Below are 14,491 nucleotides of genomic sequence, written 5' to 3'. Positions count from 1 at the left end.
CTGTGTCACCGCTCCCCAGTCAAGGCTGAGTCGGCGGGAGCACTGTAAAAGGATGGTGGGGGAGTACGTAGCCGATCGCACGACCATCCTCGGTGACGCCTCTGCCCCCTACAACTACTGGGTGTCGAAGCTGGACACGTGGCCTGAACTAGCGCTGTATGCCCTGGAGGTGCTTGCTTGTCCTGCGGCTAGCGTCTTGTCGGAGAGGGTGTTTAGTGCGGCTGGGGGAATCATCACAGATCAGCGTACCCGCCTGTCAACCGACAGTGCCAACAGGCTAACACTCATCAAGATGAACAAAGCCTGGATTTCCCCAGACTTCTCTTCTCCACCAGCGGACAGCAGCGATATGTAAGCAATACGTATTATGCACCCGCGGATGGAAGCTACGTTCTCTCTCACCATCCAAAACGGGGACATTTCTGCTTCATCAATCTGTGTCTAATATTCCTCCTCCTCCTCCTGCTCCTCCTCCTGAAACCTCAGGTAATCACGCTGAACGGGCAATTTTTCTTAGGGCCACAAGGCTCACTCATCTAATTTTTCGAAACAATTTTTATACGTTTCAATGCTCTTAAAAGCGTTGAAACTTTAACTTGAACCAATTTTTCGTTAAACTGGGCTGCCTCCAGGCCTAGTAACCACTTAAGCCACATTAACCAAAGCGATTAATGGGTTTCACCTGCCATCTTGGTTGGGCATGGCCAATTTTTACTGAGGTACATTAGTACTGTTGGTACACCAATTTTTTGGGGCCCTCACCTACAGTGTAATCATAGCAATTTGTATGTTCTTCGCCTGCACTCATGGTACAGAAGTGTGTGTGGGGTTGGCCTACACTTTAGCTGCATAAATGTAACTTGGGCCTTGGCTATACTAAGGCTACTGAAATGGAACTAAGACTGCGCTCCCACTATACTGCTGCTTCAGAATTGTTACTGGGGCCTGTCTTGAGTGCTACTATTGCTGACATGGAACGAAGACTGCGCTCCCGCTATACTGCTGCTTCGGAATTGTTACTGGGGCCTGTCTTGAGTGCTACTATTGCTGACATGGAACGAAGACTGCGCTCCCGCTATACTGCTGCTTCGGAATTGTTACTGGGGCCTGTCTTGAGTGTTACTATTGCTGACATGGAACGAAGACTGCGCTCCCGCTATACTGCTGCTTCGGAATTGTTACTGGGGCCTGTCTTGAGTGCTACTATTGCTGACATGGAACGAAGACTGCGCTCCCGCTATACTGCTGCTTCGGAATTGTTACTGGGGCCTGTCTTGAGTGCTACTATTGCTGACATGGAACGAAGACTGCGCTCCCGCTATAATGCTGCTAGTGATATGTTAGTAGGGCCTGTCCTAATGCTACGGCTGAAATGTTACGAATTCTGGGCTCTGCCTATACCGCTGCTAATGGTATGTCTCTGGGGTGTGGAAACAGAGGCTTCCCAAAGACATGATGGCGGCGAGGCCATTTCCCACCAACGCGGTTACTGTTAAGGTGCATATAACCACGGACACGTGGAGAGGACATGTAGTGCCTCAAAAACATCCCCCTCCTCCTCCAACAGGGAAAACATTCTTGGCAAATGCCTTTGCATTGGTTCGTCTGGTGGCAGTCCAAGAATTTCACCTTTACCGACACTACAAGAGAGCCCCCCCACCATCCCCCCGCCACGGCCCACTTAATCCTGGCCACATTCCGAAAACCAACAAAATAAAACCGTGCTACTAGGTCCGCAGTCACCACCACATTACCACCAACGCGGATACTGTTAAGGTGCATATAACCACGGACACGTGGAGAGGACACGTAGTGCCTCAAAAACATCCCCCTCCTCCTCCAACAGGGAAAACATTCTTGGCAAATGCCTTTGCATTGGTTCGTCTGGTGGCAGTCCAAGAATTTCACCTTTACCGACACTACAAGAGAGCCCCCCCACCATCCCCCCGCCACGGCCCACTTAATCCTGGCCACATTCCGAAAACCAACAAAATAAAACCGTGCTACTAGGTCCGCAGTCACCACCACATTACCACCAACGCGGTTACTGTTAAGGTGCATATAACCACAGACACGTGGAGAGGACACATAGTGCCTCAAAAACATCCCCCCGCCACGGCCCACTTAATCCTGGCCACATTCCGAAAACCAACAAAATAAAACCGCGCTACTAGGTCCGCAGTCACCACCACATTACCACCAACGCGGTTACTGTTAAGGTACATATTACCGGTCTGACTGGGGCATGCAGACACCTTGACAGAATGAATAGTGTGTGGCACATAGGTTCCCCATTGCTATGCCCACGTGTGCAGCTCCTGATGGCGGTGGCACAGGATTGGATTTCTCATTGCTTCTGTACAGCATTGTGGGCTATCGCCCCGCCCCTTTTAAAGAGGGTCGCTGCCTAGCCGTGCCAACCCCTCTGCAGTGTGTGCCTGCGGTTCCTCCTCATGGCAGACGCACTTCTAAATAGACATGAGGGTGGTGTGGCATGAGGGCAGCTGAAGGCTGCGCAGGGACACTTTGGTGTGCGCTGTGGGGGGGGAGGGGGGGCGGTTGGTCAGCATGTAACCCAGGAGAAGTGGCAGCGGAGTGTCATCCAGGCAGTGATTGTGCTTTGTTGTAGCTAGTGTGGTGCTTAGCAAAGGTATGCCATGCTAATGAGGGCTTTTCAGAAGTAAAAGTTTTTGGGAGGGGGGGGACCCACTCTTGCCGCTTTTGTGGCTTAATAGTGGAACCTGTGAACTTGAGATGCAGCCCAACACGTAGCCCCTCGCCTGCCCTATCCGTTGCTGTGTCGTTCCCATCACTTTCTTGAATTGCCCAGATTTTCACACATGAAAACCTTAGCGAGCATCGGCGAAATACAAAAATGCTCGCGTCGCCCATTGACTTCAATGGGGTTCGTTATTCGAAACGAACCCTCGAGCATCGCGAAAAGTTCATTCCGAGTAACGAGCACCCGAGCATTTTAGTGCTCGCTCATCTCTACTGGCTACCTTGAAATCATTATTATAGACAAATGTATAGAAATAAAAAAAAAATCAAGGAATGAAGACAAATATTGTTGTGAAGGTAAAGTGTGTCTAAATTATACTTTAGCTTGAATACAATGAACAATTAGTACAGCGAATACAGTCGATTACAGGAAATGCCCAAGGCCAAAAGAAGCAGAAGCAGGTTTTATTGTCTTTATACTGTACTATAGAGTGCAATGAACCACATGAAGCAAATAAGCTGGCAGTAACCCTCCTCCCCTGGTGACAGATCTTAAATAATGACTATGATGAGTATATTCTTAATGCATAAAACCTTCACATTCGAACATTGCTATCGTTTTGGATTTCAAATGAATGTTAGTTTTTTTTTAGATAATTCGATTAATTTAGGCTTAATTACACTAGTCAACAAATCAAAAAAAAATTCTGCATCTGGTTTGAAAACAGGTTGATGTAACTAATTTTGGGGTGCTGAATTCAGTGGAAGTATCAGATCCTATCTAACATCACATTTCTGGGATACATAGCATTATTACTATAGACAATAATACAGTATTGACAAATATTGTCTGGTTTTAAATACAAAAAAAAATAACACTGAGAACTTAATAATATTTTTCTGGTAATGTATTTGTGAATGAAACTCAAAAAATACCGATATGTTGAGGTAAGGATGAAGAGAAGTGCTTTATGCAGATTAAGGCCTCAGTCACACGGGCGCATCGGCACCCGTACACCGGCGCCAATGCGCCCGTGTGATTGCAGGAAGGAGACGGACGTACCTGCAGATGGCCGTCTCTCTGCAGAGCCGGAGGAAAGAACACATGACCGGCAATGAAGCCGGTCACATGTTCTTTCCTCCAGCGCTGCAGAGAGACGGCCGTCTGCAGGTACGTCCGTCTGCTGGTGTCAGTCACACGGGCGCATCGGTGCCGGTGTATGGGTGCCGATGCACCCGTGTGACTGAGGCTTAAAACAAACACTAAACAGCAGTACCGATAGACTCATGTTGGTAACCTTCCTGCTCAACTGCAATGTTCCGACATCCAGTGACCATTTTTAGAACTTAATTCACTGTGTATTACATTCAAATAAAGAGTTTAGCTTAGTCACCGATTTAATTTTATATAAATAATTCACCAGAAAATTAGCACAAACACAAAAACTTAAACAAAAAATTGAAAAAAAATTTAAATTACATAAAAACCTTACATGATACATCATTTCTGAAGGTAAATTCGAATTTTACTTCCAAAAATCCATAAGAATTGATATATCGCACACCAGATGCAAAAAAGTTGTAATTCTCAAGTTATCCAAGAGTAAATGGAGCACAAGACATACTTCTTCCAGGGCAGAAAACCCCTCTTTTTACTATAATTTAAAATTTATAATGGTTTCTCGGTTGAACATGACTAATTTACTTTTGCTTTACATTTTTGAGGTATTCAAGCATGTGTCAGTACTACTGTAGGAAGGACTTTTTACAAAAGGAAATCAAGATCTGTCCAATTTGTAAAAGGGTACACTAACCAATGTATGCTAAAGAAACTTACTTCATGACTCGGATTCAGATCAGTGTCAATTTCTCTTCTTGTACAGCCGTGATAGTCACAACTGTATAACAGGAAAAAACGAAACCACCAATAGTAAAGGATTTCAATAGTTTTGTTTCTCCTCTTTGGATTCTCGCCCGTGCAATTAACGTAGTGAATACTACATGTGGGAAAGATTGGGCAGCCCCTATCTCCGCTCTGCTGGTTTTCTAAATCCTGCATTCTGGTGCGGAGTTTGAAAAGTCGGCAAAAGGTAGAAATTCCCCTCGTTCAGGCACAACTACGCTCCGTGCCGCTGTAGTTGTGCCTACAGCCACCTGAATAAGCCCTTATGCTCCAAGAAATGCCACAATGAATTAGATTGGAGCAACCATTGCAGATTGCTTAGCCATGAACTTTTCGTGCATATATTTGCACAAACTGTGGAACAATAGTAACAATGGCGCCGATCTTCACCTAATATTTCACCATTTCTAAAATGCACATTATATAACTTTGATAGCTAATGTTTCTATCAGTCAGATTCAAAGTTATGCATGATGGGAGATTTCAAGCATAGCGGTTTTTTTTTTTGAAAAACACTAGTTTTTCCTGCGATTATATTCATTCAGCTGTTGGCTGTAAGTCAATAGAAAAATGTGAAATGCATTACAAACAGTGCATTTTTTTGTGGCCCTTTTCTCACTTTCCATTTTTTCTGGTCACTGTCATTTTTTTCAAAACACAGCATGCTCTAGGTGTTCTATTTCTTTAAGGCATTTTTTTCTACTAGCTTCTCACCAAGAAAAAAAAATGTTATAAAATGACTGTATTAAAAAATGCAACCAATAAAAGTCTCGTGAAAAACACATGAAAATTATGTTTTTTTTCTACAAGACAATGAAATTCTAAGGGATCTTTCACATGTCCTTTATTTTCACTATGGCGGTTGTCCATTCAACTAAAATTTTTGACAATGTCTTTGTGGGCATTATACATTAAACTTACAAATAACACTTTATTTTCACTACTGTCTTTGACCCCTGTTGTCCTACGGAATGCAGCATTCAATCACTGCTCCCATTTAGATGAAACATAAACCTGCCTACATATACACCCACTACTTGCTCTTTTCTACAGTGTATTTCACTATATCCATTTCTTAAAGGCCCATTTACATGCAATGATTATCGCTCAAAATTCATTCAAACAACAAAAAATGAGCGATAATTCATTACATATAAACATGCCCATCATGTACTTATCGTTTGAACAATGATTTTAAGGTGAACTTAAAATCCATGATTTAGCTACAGAGATAAAGCAAACACATTTATCTCTCGATAAACCGCAGGCTGTTTTCTTCCAACATGTGTTTGCACTAGCCAGAAAAGAATAATGGAATGTGTGGCAGCTGTTTACACCACTGGGCATGTGTTTAATCGCATGTTGGGCTCTGCAAACAACTCCTAGAGGTCCTTTTACATGCAAATGAAGATTATAAAGTGTTAATGGCCATTAATGGCCATTAACACTTTATGCAAATGTATGACCAAATCGTTCAATCTTTCAGTCTTTTGAAAGATTATCTTTGCATGTAAATGGACATTTAATTTAGATGTTATCAGTGAAGCAATCAATTGGTATTTATTTATACATTGTCCAATTCTCAAGTCTTTATAACAATTTTACTCAACAAGATTTGGCACCTTATATAAAAGTTTCAGAAAATGCTGTTTTAAACATACTGCAAAAGTCTAAAAACCTATAAAGAAGATGAAAGATGAACGGCAGCTTGACTTACCTGATTTCAAATTAGAAATGATAAAGAAAACATAATGTGAAAGACCGGGTAAAGGGAAACAATATAAGATATTATTTGTTCTGACAAAATAAGTGTTATTTCTATTAACACATCCAGCTTGCCAAATGTGTGAGTGATGGGAAATTCAACCTCCTATCGTCTCTTGGTAACTTTGGACTTAGGCAAAGTCCAGTGGTGTAATCATCTCCATTGCATCTGGGACTCTGTGCCTTCTTCATGCTACACTGCAATTGCATTGTTTTACTAATACCGGGCTTGTAGCTTTCCAGCAGTACATACAGCTATTTTATTGAATTAGCTTATGTCCACAAACTTTTTCAATATCGGAAATCCACAGGAGAACTTGCAAGAAAACTTTATACACTTGTAGCAAAAGGAAGACAATTAACCAAGTGTAATAAACTCTGCAGAATACATTGCAATGAGTTGGTGCTCGTTGTTTATCCCTTAATAGCAAGAAATTATTTCAGCTAAACAACTAAATAAATTAAAAACAATGGAATCCGTAAATTAGAATTAAACTCCTCAGCTATCATTACTAGACATTAAAGACTCACTAGAAAATGTTCAGCAATCACTCGTGATCATGGGGAAAAAATGCCAGTAATAGGTTTCATTGAGTAGATGAGTTTTTGTAGCATTAGCAAAGAGAAACTGCTGAATGGATATTTTATTACATAATGAAATTTGCAAGTAATGAAATAATTGGGTTACTTAATTTTTTTTTTCCAAAGAAATGAGTTGGTGGTGAAGAGGAAACACACAAGGGATCATTGGTTTAGAAAAAAAAGAAAACCTGATGTCAGAATCGGTGGTTCCTCATTAAAAGCCTTTTTAATATAAACTTTCATTTCTTCAAATGCCATGCAAGGAGCTGCTGAATATTATTGGTTGCTTTACAATCTTATTTAACCACAAATCCAATCTGTTTAAACATGAATCCAATCTAAAACACATTTAACACAAAATTGAAATGACAATACATCCTTGTTATTATTAGTTTTCTCCCTGAGATCAGAGATATATTTACATTTGGGAGATAGTGAATAATACCTCTACCACTGCAATCTCTAGTGGCCACAATTATTCATCTCTCTCATCTTATTTCCAAAGCTTGCATGACTACAGCAGCACAGTAAAATATCTATGATCTCTTGCTACTCAGAATTAGTCTTTCAATAGTTATGCAGTTATCGCCATGATAAACCATATCACTCAAATAACCTTTCTGGAGTAAATTGTGGCATTATAAATAGATTATAAGGCACTAAGTGGCCTTTGACTTGTTGAACTGAACCTAATGAGTCCCTATAAAACCATTCTTGTTAAAATTATATCTGCCAAACTGCAGGCATGATGTTATAGAGCAGGAGGAGCTGAGAAGATTAATATATAGTTTTATGGGGAAGGATTCTGTATAACTTGTGTTTTATTCATTTATATCTCTGCACATTCAGATCTGAGTGGTCCAATGGGCGGTCCTATCAGTGATTCACAGCTACCCCTGTGTGTACAGTCATTCACGGATAGCTGTCAATCACTGATAGGACCGCCCATTAGACTGTTCAGTTTAGAATCTGCGGAGGATTAACAAAATAAAATACTGTCTAAACTGTAGGCATCATGTTATAGAGCAGGAGGAGCTGAGCAGACTGATATATCTTCTATATATTTGTCAATGTCCGTTTGTTTGTTTGAGTATCATGTACAAACTGTACGACTGATTGACATGAAGTTTAGCACATAGTATAATCCCAAACTGGAGAAGGCTATAGGCTAAAAAATATCAAACATTTTTTGTTGTCTTGGCAACCTTATATGCATTTTTTTGCCTTTGCTTGAATTTCCATGCATCAACCCCCAAATTTGCTTTCACCGATGGATTCTACGTACTCAATTTAGTATTCCTAGTTATTTCCAACAAGTAATTCCCACTAAAAGAGTCATACTGAGTGTTGACAATTTGTGTTTCAGGACTGCTTTTTAGCCCCAGTCTAACCCTGGTGGAGCCACCAATCATTTGCCCATTTAGTCCTTCCTAATTCTACCTTGGATGTCTGTGTGGATAACAGTTTGCAAAAATGATATGTCCCCAGACAGTAATACATGGAGCAAATTTATGAACACTGGCCCTCATTTATCAGAACTGTCTAACAGTAAATCAACAAACAGTAAAAAAAAACTGTTTTTGGTGCCCATAGCAACCAATCACTGAACAGCTTTCATTTTATCTCATCACTGAGGATTGAAACCTGTTGCCCATAGCAACCAATCACAGCACAGCTTTCATTTTACACCAGCAGAATAACAAATGAGAGCTGAGCTATGATTGGTTGCTATTGGCAACAAAAAATACCAAATATTACTCAAACTGGGGATTTGAATATGACACAAACAAACAGATTTTGTGTTTTAGATATAAGATGCTGTCATGGAATTTAAAGTGTTAAGTTTCAGAATGCAATAAGTGAATGTTTCTTACCTTGTATTGGACTATTGACCCTTACATAGAAGACTAAAAAAACCTATGCTTTGTAGTGCCGGTAACTAGGATTCTAAGATAGTTGGTCAACAGAAAAGTTAAATAAGACTAAGCCATGTTAACAGCGAAGACACACAACTATAGCAGAAATAGTGTATAATGCGATAACAATATCCTGACTGCAGTGATTTCGATGTCTAAGACGAGCCTTAAGAGCTTTGAGACTATTTGGTAGATGTCAATAAGCCTTATGATCAATAAGCTTTGTCACCTATGTAACACTAATCTTTGTACCAAGTAACTTTTGAATATACCCTCTTCTTTCTATATAAGAGTTGGTAATGTTAATAATAAAATAGAATTCATTGAGTTCTCCTGGAGAAGTGTCTTGATATAACATGGAGTGATTTCATGCTATTGATAGATAATTGCTAGCAAATCTTCTCATCACGGGCTTCCATATCTACCAATTTGGCACCTGGCAATGAGGTCATCAGATCGGTACCGGTGTGGTCCGATAACAATGCCAAGTAAGCAAAGGACCTGTTTGGGCAGAAGGACAACAGCCACATTTAAAGTAGCAGCTGTTCGAGTAGCTGCAGCGCCGAAACAAACAAATGCCTGACTCAAGAATCAACACACTCGACAAGCCGCTGCTCGACTAGTTGAGACACCAAAGCAAACTAACGGCCGACTCGAGAATCAAGACACTTAACAAGCCGCTGCTCGAGTAGCTGAGACACTGGACCAAACTATCAGCTGACTCAAGAATCAACATAAGCGAAAAGCGGCCGCTCAAATTGTAGAAACTGACAAAGTAAAGCATGCTCGACATTCTTCAGACTGAGAGAGACACTCAATGACTCCGTCAGATATGCCATTCGATTACAAGCGTCTTCAGTTCCCATTTCGTTTGGCATTTTGCATGTCTGTCAACAAAGCACAAGGTCAAAGCTTGAAGGGGGCGGGAATTAAGATGGAGGAGTCCTGCTTTTCCCATGGTCAGTTGTATGTGGTGTTCTCAAAAGTTGGGAATGGAAAAAATCTTTTTGTTTACGCTTCTGATGGAAAAACGAGAAACATTGTGTATCAAATGGCCTTGCAGTAAAAGTTATATAATAAAAATGTTAAATGCTAGGATCATTGAATTTGTCTATTTTAAGTTTCTACATTCACAAAGAATTAATCAGCTCAGGTGCCTTTGACGTATTTATGTATACATTCGGATATCATCTTTTCTTATTTAAAATGTCACGTTTTATATTGCACTCGTTCTGTATTGGAGGTCTAGTAGTTTATGTGGAAGGATTCAGTGTAACTTGTATTTGTGAGCTGAACAGTCCAATGGGCGGTCCTATCAGTAATTGACAGCTATCACTCAGATCTGAATGTGCAGAGGTTTAAATGAATAAAAGACAAGTTACATTGAATCTTCCCCCATAAAACTATATATCAATCTGCTCAGCACATCCTGCTCTACAACATGATCCCTGCTGTTTGGACAGCACGTTCAAACAGGTTCCCTTTAACTCTTTGGTCTCATAGGAGCTCCTTCTAAAACTAAACTGTGGCTATTGAACCCATGTGGAGCACTGTTTACCAAATAAGCATGTTGCTTTTTTTTTTTTAATAAAGAGAAAATTAATGTAAATGACATTAAGGTAAATTAAATTAGTTTAAAAAGACATGTTTAGTGATTTTTAACATGAAAATATATTAAATGTGTAATTATTAGTAAATGACAGTAACAGAATGACTGTGAGAACTTCTCCAATTTTGTCCCCATGGCAACACATTATGCTCTCTGCGCTGGCAGTTATGTGCTATCATAGAGACACTAAATCTGCTTAAAAACAATCAACTCTTCTTTTTCATATCCTTTTAAGTGCAAGAAAAATAAAATCTGGATTCTGATTGGTAGTTGTGATTTTCAGTATACCTGTGATATGACTGAACTGCCAGAGGTCAAAGCAGGAGGCATTGCTGATCAATGCGGAAAGCTCTACCAACTGTTGACTTGAGCTATTAAAAGTAATAACGTTGAAAGGAATAAGGATTAGAGATGAGCGAACGTACTCGTCCGAGCTTGATGCTTGCTCGAGTATTAGAGTACTCGAGATGCTCGTTACTCGAGATGAGCACCATGCGGTACTTGAGTCAATTCCATTTCTTTCCCTGCATGTTTAGCGCCATTTTCTGGCCAATAGACATGCAGGGAAGGCATTACCACTTCCTCCTGTGACGTTCCAGCCCTATCCCACCCCCCGGCAATGAGTGGCTGTCGAGATCAAGTGACCGCCGAGTATATAAAGCAGTCCTGATCGCTGCTCGCCTTAGACACACGCTGGCAGAGATTAGGGCGAGTGCTACTGGTGCTATAGGGAGAGTGTTAGCATCTTCAAGAACCCCAACGGTCCTTCTTAGGGCCACATCTGACCGTGTGCATTACTATTGTGGCTGGCTGGGAGCAGTTTTGCACAATTTTTTTTTTCATCTCGGGCTGTGCAGGCCATTACAGCTATAGCGTTCTCCGTCTGCAGTCTATTATACAGAGTATAGGGAAAATGCTGCTGAGATACGGAAAGTGGTAGTGTAGGATCCTGTCTACAAGAACCCCAACGGTCCTTCTTAGGGCTACCTCTGACCGTGTGCATTACTGTTGTGGCAGCTGGGAGCAGTTTTGCACTTATTTTTTTTTCATCTTGGGCTCTGCAGACTATTGCGTTGTCAGTCTGCAGCCAATTATACAGAGCATAGGGGCAGTAGTTGTCAGGCAGGGACAGTGGTAGTGTAGAATACTGTCAACAAGTACCCCAAAAAAGCTCCTCCTTAGGGCTACCTGTGAGCATGTGCATTACTGTTGTAGTGGCTGACTATTAGCCAGCTAGGCCTTTCTGCAGCCCAGCGTATAATTTTTTCGGCCCACAGTGTGCGTTCCATAACCGCTATGACCCTCCAAGTGCAGGCCAACAATTGCCTAATTTTTTACACCACTCTGTGTGTCCCGTCAACTTCACGCACAGCGTACGCCCATGGCTGCTGATAGAGGGAAAGACATATACACTCTATCTAGGCTGCTGTTTTTTTCAAAAACATCTGGAAAAGAAAATGCTCCTTAGGGCTACCTGTGCGCGTGTGCAGTTTACTGCGTGGCTGCTAGGAGTTGTAGTGGCTCACTATTAACCAGCTAGGCCTTTCTGCAGCCTAGCGTATAATTTTTTTTTACCTACAGTGTGCGTAACATAACCGCTGCCAGCCTCCAAGCGCAGGCAAATAATTGCCTAATTTTTTACAGCGCTCTGTGTGTCCCGTCAACTTCACGCACAGCGTACGGCCACAGCCGCTAATAGAGGGAAAGACATATACACGCTATCTAGGCTCCTGGTTTTTTCAAAAACATCTGAAAAAAAAATCCTCCTTAGGGCTACCTGTGACCGTGTGCAGTTTACTGCGTGTCTGCTAGGAGTTGTAGTGGCTCACTTTTAGCCAGCTAGGCCTTCCTGCAGCCTAGCGTATAATCTTTTTGGCCTACAGTGTGCGTAACATAACCGCTGCCAGCCTCCAAGTGCAGGCAAATAAATGCCTAATTTTTTACGACGCTCTGTGTCTGCTGTATTCGAAATACACCATGCTGAGGGGTAGGGGTAGGCCTAGAGGACGTGGCCGTGGATGCGGGCGAGGACGCGGAGGTCTAAGTGAGGGTGTGGACACAGGCCGAGTTCCTGGTCCAGGTGAGAGGCAAGTTTCTGGGGTCCCCAGCTTCATATCACAATTTTTGGGTCCACGTGGTAGACCTTTATTACAAAATGAGCAGTGTGAGCAGGTCCTGTTGTGGATAGCAGAAAATGCATCCAGCAATGTATTGACCACCCAGTCTTCTACGCTGTCCACTGCTGCAACTCTTTCTTTCTGTACCGTCTGTGTGTTCCTGCTAGCCACCCATGCTGCGGGTGCACACAGACTTGCCATAGCAGAGTTGTACCTGCCTGGCACTTTAAAAAAAAAAACAGAATGTCTAGGGCATGGCGTGGCGGCCGCAGCCAATATGTATTTCCTCTCACGCAACCGCAGCTATCCGGGGCACTGCAATGGGATTTCTTTCTGTACCGTCTGTGTGTTCCTGCTAGCCACCCATGCTGTGGGTGCACACAGACTTGCCATAGCGGAGTTGTACCTGCCTGGCACTTTAAAAAAGAACCCAGAATTTCTAGGGCATGGCGTGTGGGCTGCAGCCAACATGTATTTCCTCTCACGCAACCGCAGCTATCCGGGGCACTGCAATGGGATTTCTTTCTGTACCGTCTGTGTGTTCCTGCTAGCCACCCATGCTGCGGGTGCACACAGACTTGCCATAGCGGAGTTATACCTGCCTGGCACTTTTAAAGAAACCACAAATGTCTAGGGCATGGCTTGTGAGCCAAAGCCAACATGTATTTTCTATCACGCAACCTCAGCTATCCGGGGCACTGCAATGGAATTTCTTTCTGTACCGTCTGTGGGTTCCTGGGGGCCACCCATGCTGTGGGTGCACACAGACTTCCTATTGAGGTGTTTTACCTGTCTGTCCCCAAAACACTGACAGACTTGGGTAGGGTGCAGAGGACAGATGGTTTACCCCTTGCATTGTCGACGAGGTATACGACACCGAGTATTGCTGCATTGCGGAGATGTGTAGAAGTGCTGGGCTGCCAGCAGACTCCCCTTTATGCCCACGTTTGCAGCTCCTGACGGAGGTGGCAAAGGATTGGAATGAAGATGGAACATCAATCTATTATCAATTCTCAACAGCATTGTGGGCTATCGTCCACACTTTCAAAGAGGGTCGCTGCCTGGCCCTGCCAACCCTCTGCAGTGTGTGCCTCCGGTACCTCCTCATGGCAGATGCACTTATAAATAGACATGAGGGTGGTGTGGCTATGAGGCCAGCGTGTGGCATGAAGGCAGCTGAGGGCTGCGCAGGGGCACTTTTGCGTGAGCTGTGGACACTGGGTCGTCCGGGGGGGTTGGGCAACATGTAACCCAGGAGAAGAGGCAGCGGTGTGTCCCGCAGGCAGTGATTATGCTTGGTTGGAGGTAGTGTGGTGCTTAGCTAAGGTGTGCCTTGCTAATGAGGGTTTGTCCGAAGTAAGAATTGTTAGGCGGGGGCACTCTTGCCGCTATTGTGGTTTAATAGTGGGACCTGGGAGCCTGAGATGCAGCCCAGCATGTTGCCCCCCGCCTGCCCTATCCGTTTCTGTTTCGTTTCCATCACTTTCGCAGGTTTTGTAGATTTGCACAAATGAAAACCTTAGCGAGCATCGGTCATATACAAAAATGCTCGAGTCGCCCATTGACTTCAATGGGGTTCGTTACTCGAACCAAACCCTCGAGCATCGTGGAAAGCTCGACTCGAGCAACGAGCACCTGAGCATTTTGGTGCTCGCTCATCTCTAATAAGGATCTATCTATCTATCTATCTATCTATCTATCTATCTATCTATCTATCTATCTATCTATCTATCTATCTCTCTATCTCTCTATCTATCTCATATCTATCTATCTGTAAAAGCCTAAACTAAAAATGATATACTATAAAAAAATAACTTATACAACATTTACTCTAAATATATTCAATATTGCTAGGTATCTACCTATACACAAATAGAAA

This window comes from Eleutherodactylus coqui, chromosome 7, assembly GCF_035609145.1.
Source record: "Eleutherodactylus coqui strain aEleCoq1 chromosome 7, aEleCoq1.hap1, whole genome shotgun sequence".
Lineage (NCBI taxonomy): Eukaryota > Metazoa > Chordata > Amphibia > Anura > Eleutherodactylidae > Eleutherodactylus > Eleutherodactylus coqui.
Note: the sequence above shows the minus strand (reverse complement) of the source record.